The 10,362-nt window shown below is 38.6% G+C and overlaps 1 protein-coding gene across 1 annotated transcript in view; it reads left to right on the plus strand.

Moving 5' to 3' along the window:
* The window catches only part of LOC139184054 (adhesion G protein-coupled receptor E2-like), a 1,114,856-nt gene that overhangs the window by 142,164 nt on the left and 962,330 nt on the right, over positions 1–10,362 (plus strand). The window lies entirely within an intron of this gene.

Here is a 10,362-nt window from a genome sequence, read left to right on the forward strand (position 1 = left end):
CCAGCAAACAAAAGCCCAGGTCTAGACGGCTTCACAGTTGAATTCTACCAAAACTTTCGAGAAAAGCTAACATCTATCCTACTCAAACTCTTCCAGAAAATTGCAGAGGAAGGTAAACTTCTAAACTCATTCTATGAGGCCACCATCATCCTAATACCAAAACCTGACAAAGATGCCACAAAAAAAGAAAACTACAGGCCAATATCACTGATGAACATAGATGCAAAAATCCTTAACAAAATTCTAGCAATCAGAATCCAACAACATATTAAAAAGTTAAAAAATAAAATTAAATTAAAAAAAATCATACACCATGACCAAGTGGGCTTTATCCCAAGGTGCTGGGATTGTTCAATATCTGCAAATCAATTGATGTGACACACCACATTAACAAACTGAAAGATTAAAAAACATATGATTATCTCAATAGATGCAGAGAAAGCCTTTGACAAAATTCAACATCCATTTATGATAAAAACCCTCCAGAAATCAGGAAGAGAAGGAACATACCTCAACATAATAAAAGCTATATATGACAAACCCACAGAAAACATTATCCTCAATGGTGAAAAACTGAAAGCATTTCCCCTAAAGTCAGGAACACGACAAGGGTGCCCACTCTCACCACTACTATTCAACACAGTTTTGAAAGTTTTGGCCACAGCAATCAGAGCAGAAAAAGAAATAAAAGGAATCCAGATTGGAAAAGAAGAAGTAAAACTCTCACTGTTCACAGATGACATGATCCTCTACATAGAAAACCCTAAAGACTCCACCAGAAAATTACTAGAACTAATCAATGAATATAGTAAAGTTGCAGGATACAAAATCAACACACAGAAATCCCTTGCATTCCTATACACTAATAATGGGAAAATAGAAAGAGAAATTAAGGAAACAATTCCATTCACCGTTGCAATGAAAAGAATAAAATACTTAGGAATACATCTACCTAAAGAAACTAAAGACCTATATATAGAAAACAATAAAACGCTGGTGAAAGAAATCAAGATAAGATCAGATCAGATCAGTTGCTCAGTCGTGCCCAACTCTTTGTGACCCCATGAATTGCAGCACGCCAGGCCTCCCTGTCCATCACCAACTCCCGGAGTTCACTCAGAATCACATCCATCGAGTCAGTGATGCCATCCAGCCACCTCATCCTCTGTCGGCCCCTTCTCCTCTTACCCCCAATTCCTCCCAGCATCAGAGTCTTTTCCAATGAGTCAAATCTTTGCACGAGGTGGCCAAAGTACTGGGGTTTAAGCTTTATCATCATTTCTTCCAAAGAAACCCCAGGGATGATCTCCTTCAGAATGGACTGGCTGGATCTCCTTGCAGTCCAAGGGACTCTCAAGAGTCTTCCCCAACACCACAGTTCAAAATCATCAATTCTTCAGTGCTCAGCCTTCTTCACAGTCCAACTCTGACATCCATACATGACTACTGGAAAAACCATAGCCTTGACTAGACGAACCTTTGTTGGCAAAGTAATGTCTCCACTTTTGAATATGCTATCTAGGTTGGTCATAACTTTCCTTCCAAGGAGTAAGCGTCTTTTAATTTCATGGCTGCAGTCACCATCTGTAGTGATTTTGTAGTGCAGAAAAATAAAATAAAGTCTGGATCAAAGAGGACACTAATAGTTAGAGAAATATATCATGTTCATGGGTTGGAAGAATCGATATAGTGAACATGATTATACTACCCAAAGCAATTTATAGATTCAATGCAATCCATATCAAGCTACCAAAGGTATTCTTCACAGAGCTAGAACAAATAATTTCACAATTTGTATGGAAATACAAAAAACCTCAAATAGCCAAAGCAATCTTTTTTTTTTTTTTTTAATTTTTTTTAAATTTTATTTTATTTTTAAACTTTACATAATTGTATTAGTTTTGCCAAAGCAATCTTAAGAAAGAAGAATGGAACTGGAAGAATCAACCTGCCTGACTTCAGGCTCAACTACAAAGCCACAGTCATCAAGACAGTATGGTACTGGCACAAGACAGAAATATAGATCAATGGAACAAAATCGAAAGCCCAGAGATAAATCCATGCACCTATGGACACCTTATCTTTGACAAAGGAGGCAAGAACATACAATGGGTTAAAGACAATCTCTTTAACAAGTGGTGCTGGGGAAACTGGTCGGCCACTTGTAAAAGAATGAAATTAGAACACTTTCTAACACCATACACAAAAATAAACTCAAAATGGATTAAAGATCTAAATGTGAGACCAGAAACTATTAAACTCCTAGAGGAGGACACAGGCAAAACACTCTCCGACATACATCACAGCAGAATACCCTGTGACACATCTCCCAGAATATTGGAAATAAAAACAAAAATTAAAAAATGGGACCTAATTCAACTTAAAAGCTTTTGCACAACAAAGGAAACTATAAGCAAGGTGAAAAGACAGGCTTCATAATGGGAGAAAATAATAGCAAAGGAAGCAACTGACAAACAACTAATCTCAAAAATATACAAGCAATTCCTGCAGCTGAATTCCAGAAAAATAAATGACCCAATCAAAAAATGGGCCAAAGACCTAAATAGACGTTTCTCCAAAGAAGACATACAGATGGCTAACAAACACATGAAAAGATGTTCAACATTACTCATTATCAGAGAAATGTAAATCAAAACCACTATAAGGTACCATTTCACGCCAGTCAGAATGGCTGTGATCCAGAAGTCTACAAGCAATAAAGGCTGGAGAGGGTATGGAGAAAAGGGAACCCTCTTACACTGTTGGTGGGAATGCAAACTAGTATAGCCACTATGGAGAACAGTGTGGAGATTCCTTAACAAACTGGAAATAGAACTGCCTTATGACCCAGCAATCCCACTGGTGGGCATACACACTGAAGAAACCAGAATTGAAAGAGACACGTGTACCCCAATGTTCATCGCAGCACTATTTATAATAGCCAGGACATGGAAGCAACCTAGATGTCCATCAGCAGATGAATGGATAAGAAAACTGTGGTACATATATACAATGGAGTATTACTCAGCCATTAAAAAAATACACTTGAATCAGTTCTAATGAGGTGGATGAAACTGGAGCCTATTATACAGAGTGAAGTAAGCCAGAAGGAAAAACATAAATACAGTATACTAACGCATATATATGGAATTTAGAAAGATGGTAACAATAACCCAGTGTACGAGACAGCAAAAGAGACACTGATGTATAGAACAGTCTTATGGACTCTGTGGGAGAGGGAGAGGGTGGGAAGATTTGGGAGAATGGCAATGAAACATGTGAAATATCATGTAGGAAACGAGTTGCCAGTCCAGGTTCGATGCACGATGCTGGATGCTTGGGGCTGGTGCACTGGGACGGCCCAGAGGGATGGTATGGGGAGGGAGGAGGGAGGAGGGTTCGGGATGGGGAACACATGTATACCTGTGGCGGATTCATTTTGATATTTGGCAAAACTAATACAATTATGTAAAGTTTAAAAATAAAATAAAATTAGAAAAAAAATAAAATAAAAGAATCTTAGCTTAAAAAAAATAAAATAAAATCTAGAGATCAAAAAAAAAAAAAAAGAAGAAAAACACCAATACAATATACTAACGCATATATATGGAATTTAGAAAGATGGTAACAATAACCCTGTATACGAGACAGCAAAAGAGACACTGATGTATAGAACAGTCTTTTGGACTCTGTGGGAGAAGGAGAGGGTGGGATGATTTGGGAGAATGGCATTGAAACATGTATAATATCATATATGAAACAAGTCGTCAGTCCAGGTTTGATGCATGATACTGGATGCTTGGGGTTGGTACACTGGGACAACCCAGAGGGATAGTACAGGGAGGGAGGAGGGTTCAAGATGGAGAACACGTGTATACCTGTGGCGGATTCATGTTGATATATGGCAAAACCAATACAATATTGTAAAGTTAAATAATAAAATAAAATTTAAAAAATAGAAAATTACTTTTGATTATCAGAGTAATGGCCTCCAAATGATGACTACATCCTAATACCCAGAACCTTTGATTATATTATTTTACATAGCAAGAGGGGATTAAGGTAGCAGATGGAGGAAGGTTGCTAATCAGTGACTTTAAGATAAGAAGATTGATGATGATTATTTGGAAGAAACTAATGGAATCACAATGAACCTGTGTCTGTAGAAGAGGAAGACAGAAAGGTTGAAATTAGAGAAAGTTTTGAAAATGGCAGCAATGGCAACCCACTCCAGTATTCTTGCCTGGAGAATCCCAGGGATGGGGGCTGCCGTGTATGGGTTCGCACAGAGTCAGACATGACTGAAGTGACTTAGCAGCAGCAGCTGTCTTTGAAGCTGGAGAAAGGCCTATGAGTCAAGAAATTCTTGTGGCCACTAGAAACTAGAAAAGGAAATGAATCAGATTCTCCTCAGAGACCATGCAGACATGTTGACTTTAGCTCACTGAGATGTTTGTCTTCTGATCTTCAATTGTAAGAGCAAAATATTTTTTATTTCAATCCCTATTGTGGTAATTTGTTACCATAGTCATGAATGTATTAATAAATGTAATACAGACAATTATTCAATAATTTTTTTAGAAACCGAATTTAAGTTTCTCAATTCATTTTTTGTGATGCCTTATGTTTTGTTAGTTTACTTTAATTAATAACATATATAATTACTTCCCCCCTCCCCTTTTTGGCTATGCTGGGTCTTCTGGGGCACACAGGCTTTTCTGTCATTGCAGTGTGCAGAGATTTCCCTTGTTGCAGAGCATGGGCTCTAGAACACATGGGCTCAGTAGCTGTGGTGTGTAGCTCTCTAGCTGTGGTGCATGGGATCTTAGCTTTCAGATCAGGGACTGAATCTGTGTCCCCTCTATTGGAAGGCTGATTCTCAACCACTGAATCACCAGGGAAGTCCCTATATTGTTATTTCTGATAGCAAAAAGTAAACATGCTTTAATAGAATTATTTAAAGTATTAAAAAAAACAAAGACAAAATCATTTATCATACCATTACCAATCAGATAATTACTGTGACAAATTATTTCACTGTATTTTTATTTGTGTGTTTAAATTTTTTAATTGAAGTATAGTTGATTTATAGTATCATAATTAGCTTGTGGCATATAAACAACAATTCAAAATTTTACAGATTATGCTCCATTTAAAGGTGTTTGATAATATTGGTTGTGAATTCCCATGACTACTTCACTGTGTACCCCAGCCCAAGCTGTATGAATGCTCTGGCCCCAACTGCTCCATGATACAGCCTAGCACAGATCTAGGGTGGCTGAAACAGAAGATGTGACTGTGGCTTGCATCTGAGAGGATCCAAAGATACCTACACAGGCAGAGTATTGGACCTCCATAAGTACACAAACCCTTATTGTTTCAGCATTCCCCTTTATTGAGACAAAGACCCCAGTGTGTGAAGAAGGAAAACATACACTTAAAGAGATCAGAGCCAGCCCTAGCCTGATGAACAGGCCTTCTGCTCCATCAACTTGGGAGCAACATGACACTAACAGGATGGTGATGGACACTAAGCAGAGAGGAAGACCCATGTCACACTATACACCAGGCTCCAGCTGTCCCATCACCAAGATTAAAGCAGCCAGCACCCGCTATGGAAAGATATGACTGTCATCCATATCAAATCCAGCCATCCCACCAAAGGTATTGGACTTAAGCAATCTACATAGAGACACTGCTAAATAAGACAAGCCCTTTAAGATTACAATAGGTAACTCTTTCACCAAAATTCATTACAGACAGAGAGAAAATTAAGTAAAATGAAAATAAGTAGGAACTATTCTCATGAGGGCTTCCCTGGTGCTGCTACTGCTGCTGCTAAGTCACTTCAGTTGTGTCTGACTTTGTGAGACCCCATAGACGGCAGCCCACCAGGCTCCCCCATCCCTGGGATTCTCCAGGCAAGAATACTAGAGTGGGTTTCCATTTCCTTCTCCAATGCATGAAAGTGAAAAGTGAAAGTGAAGTCATTCAGTCCTGTCTGACTCTTCGCGGCCCCATGGACTGCAGCCTACCAGGCTCCTCCGTCCATGGGATTTTCCAGGCAAGAGTACTGGAATGGGGTGCCATTGCCTTCTCCACTTCCCTTGTGGGTCAGTGGTAAAGAATCTGCCTGCAATGCAGGAGATCTGAGTTTGATCCTTGGGTTGGGAAGATACCCTGGAGAAGGGAATGGAAACCCGTTCCAGTACTCTTGCCTGGAGAATTACATAGAAAGAGGAGCCTTGCAGGCTACAGTCCATAGGGTTGCACAGAGTTACATGTGACTGAAGCTATTAAATAGCAGCATTCTCATTTGAAAGAGCAAGAAAAAGCCTCTGTATAAATTAAAAGAAATGTAAGTGAAACAGAAATAAATAATATACCAAAGAATTCAAAACATTTGTAATACAAATACATTGATAATAAACATGAATTAGGGAAAAGAAATACCTAAACACGGTTCGATTTAATAAGGAACTAAAAGTCCCCAGGTGGCACTAGTGGCAAAGAACCCACCAGCCAATGCAGAAGACATAAGAGATGTGGGTTCAATCCCTGGTAAGATCCCCTAGAGGAGGAAATGGCAGCCCACTTCAGTATTCTTGTCTGGAGAATGCCATGGAAGAGGACCCTGGTGAGCTACAGTCTGTAGGGTCTCAAAGATTCAGACATGACTGAAGTGACTTAGCTCTGTATAGTCAAAGCTATGGTTTTTCCAGTAGTCATGTGGGAGTGGGACTGTAAAAAAGGCTGAGCACCAAAGAACTGATGCTTTTGAACTGTGGTGCTGGAGAAGAATCTTGAGAGTCCCTTGGACAGCAAGGAGATAAAACCAGTCAAACCTAAAGGAAATCAACCCTAAATAGTCAATGGAAGGGCACATACTAAAGCTGAAGCTCCAATACTTTGGCCACTTGATGCAAAGAGCTGACTTTCTGGAAAAGACCCTAATTCTGGGAAAGATTTAGGGCAGGAGGAAAAAGGGACAACAGAGGATGAAATGGTTGGATAGCATCATCAACTCAATGAACATGAGCTTGACCAAACTCCAGAAGATAGTGAAGGACAGGGAAGCCTGGCATGCTGCAGTCCATGGGGTCACAAAGAGTTGGACATGACTGAACAACAACAAAAGTATAAACAAGACCCAATAAAAAATAGATAATTCAATATCTAAAATAAAAAGCACTCTAGAAGAAATGAAGGGCATACTCAATGACACAGAAGAATGCATAAGTGATTTGGAAGATAGAATAGTGGAGATTATCTAATCATAAGAGCAAAAAAAAAATTTTTTTTAAATAGTGCAACATATGAGATCTCTGGGATGATATCAATTGTGCCAACATGTGCATTATAGGGATTGCAAATGAAGAGGGAGAGAAGTGTATTGAAAAGATATTTGAAGAAATTATGACTAAAACCTTCCCAAACTTAAGAAAGAAACAGGTATCCAAGTATAGGAAGCACAGTGGGTCCCAAAGCAAGATGAGGCCAAAAAGACCTACACTAAGTTATATTATAATCAAAATGGGAAAAGATAGATAAAGAGAGAATTTTAAAGGCAGCAAGAGAAAAACAGAGTCATATTTAAGGGATTACACATATCAACTGATTTATCTGTAGAAACTTTGCAGGCCAGAAGAGAGTGATCTGATACATTCAAAATACTGAAAGGGAAAATCCTGCAACCTAGGATCTCCTATCCTGGAAGATCATCATTTAAAATAGAAGCAGAAACAAAGAAGTTCTCAGACAAGCAAAAATGGAAATACTTCATCAATAGGAAACCTACCCAAAAGAAAAGTTGTAGTCTTCTCTAAATATAAAAGAAATATCTATAGGAAAGGGAAAATTCCAATAGGAAAGGCAAATATATAGTAAGGATTAAAGAATACTTAAATAATCAGTACATTGATTAAAATACAAAGATACTTAAAAGTAATTATGATGGCATTGTACAGGAGACAGGGATCAAGATCAGCCCCATGGAAAAGAAATGTGAAAAAGCAAAATGGCTGTCTAAGGAGGCCTTACAAATAGCTGTGAAAAGAAGAGAAGCAAAAAGCAAAGGAGAAAAGGAAAGATATAAGCATCTGAATGCAGAGTTCCAAGAATAGCAAGGAGAGATAAGAAAGCCTTCCTCAATGATCAATGCAAAGAAATAGAGGAGAACAACAAAAAAGAGCTTCATGAGTCAGATAATCATGATGGTGTGAGCACACCTATAGCCAGATATCCTGGAATGTGAAGTCAAGTGGGCCTTAGAAAGCATCACTATGAACAAAGCTAGTGGCAGTGATGGCATTCCAGTTGAGCTATTTCAAATCCTGAAAGATGATGCTGTGAAAGTGCTGCACTCAATATGCCAGCAAAATTGGAAAACTCAGCAGTGGCCACAGGACTGTAAAAGGTCAGTTTTCATTCCAATCCCAAAGAAAGACAAGGTCAAAGAATGCTCAAACTACCACACAATTGCACTCATCTCACACACTAGTAAAGTAATGCTCAAAATTCTGCAACTCAGGCTTCAGCAGTACATGAACTGTGAACTTCAGGATGCTCAAGCTGGTTTTAGAAAAGTCAGAGGAACCAGAGATCAAATTGCCAAATTCTGCTGGATCATCAAAAAAGCAAAGGAGTTCCAGAAAAACATCTATTTCTGCTTTATTGACTATGCCAAAGCCTTTGACTGTGTGGATCACAATAAACTGTGGACAATTCTGAAAGAGATGGGAATACCAGATCACCTGACCTGCCTCTTGAGAAACCTATATGCAGGTCAGGAAGCAACAGTTAGAACTGGACAGGGAACAAGACTGGTTCCAAATAGGAAAAGGGGTACGTCAAGGCTGTATATTGTCACCCTGCTTATTTAACTTATATGCAGAGTACATCATGAGAAATGCTGGGGTGGAAGAACCACAAGCTGGAATCAAGATTGCCGGGAGAAATATCAATAACCTCAGATATGCAGATGACACCACCCTTATGGCAGAAAGTGAAGAGGAAATAAAAAGACTCTTGATGAAAGTGAAAGAGGAGACTGAAAAAGTTGACTTAAAGCTCAACATTCAGAAAACGAAGATCATGGCATCTGGCCCCATCACTTCATGGCAAATAGATGGGGAAACATTGGAAACAGTGTCAGACTTTATTTTTGGGGCTCCAAAATCACTGCAGATGGTGATTGCAGTCATGAAATTAAAAGAAGCTTACTCCTTGGAAGGAAAGTTATAACCAACCTAGATAGCATATTGAAAGGCAGAGATATTACTTTGTCAGAAAAGGTCCATGTAGTCAAGGCTATGGATTTGAAAGTTGGACTGTGAAGAAAGCTGAGCATTGAAGAACTGATGCTTTTGAACTGTGGTGTTGGAGAAGACTCTTGCGAGTCCTTTGGACTGCAAGGAGATCCAACCAGTACATCCTAAAGGAGATCAGTCCTTGGTGTTCATTGGAAGGACTGATGCTGAGGCTGAAACTCCAATACTTTGGCCAACTCATGCGAAGAGTTGACTCATTGGAAAAGACCCTGATGCTGGGAGGGATTGGGGGCAGGAAAAGAAGTGGACGACAGAGGATGAGATGGTTGGATGGCATCACTGACTTGACGGACATGAGTTTGAGTGAACTCTGGGAGTTGGTGATGGACAGGGAGGCCTGGCATTCTGCGATTCATGGGGTTGCAAAGAGTTGGACACAACTGCGTTACTGAACTGAACTGAACTGATGACTATAATAGACAGTAAAGAGATAAGCATGAATATGTAAAATATGACATAAAAACACATGTGGGGTATAGGAGCATAAAAATGTAAATATTTAAAATATGTTTCAACTTAAATGCTACCAGCTTATTCAAGTAGATATAATTATGAGTGAAGAAATATGAACTCATGGTAAACACAAATCCAAAATCCTGTAGGAGATAAACAAAAACAAAAAAGGAATATTGTAAAGTAATTAGCCTCTAATTAAATAAATTTAAATTTAAAAAAAGGAAGGAACTCAAGTATACCATTAAATAAACTCATCAAATCACAACAGGAAAAACAAAAAGAAGAAATGAGCAGAGAAGAACTATGAAAACAACTTAAAAACAAGGAATAAAATAGCAATAAGTACATAGCTATCAATATTTAGATACCAATGAACTAAATGTTCCAATAAAAAAAACTTAGGGTGGCTGGTTAGAAAAAAAAGTCCTTCAGTAGTTTGCCTGAAAAATCTCATTTCAGGGCTAAAGACACAAACAGACTGAAAGTGAGGGGATGGAAAAGATAGTTAATGCAAATACAAACAACAAGAATGCAGGGGTAGCTCTACTCATGTAAGACATAATAGAGTTTAAAACAA

Source organism: Bos indicus, chromosome 7 (genome assembly GCF_029378745.1).
Source record: "Bos indicus isolate NIAB-ARS_2022 breed Sahiwal x Tharparkar chromosome 7, NIAB-ARS_B.indTharparkar_mat_pri_1.0, whole genome shotgun sequence".
NCBI classification, from domain to species: Eukaryota; Metazoa; Chordata; class Mammalia; order Artiodactyla; family Bovidae; genus Bos; species Bos indicus.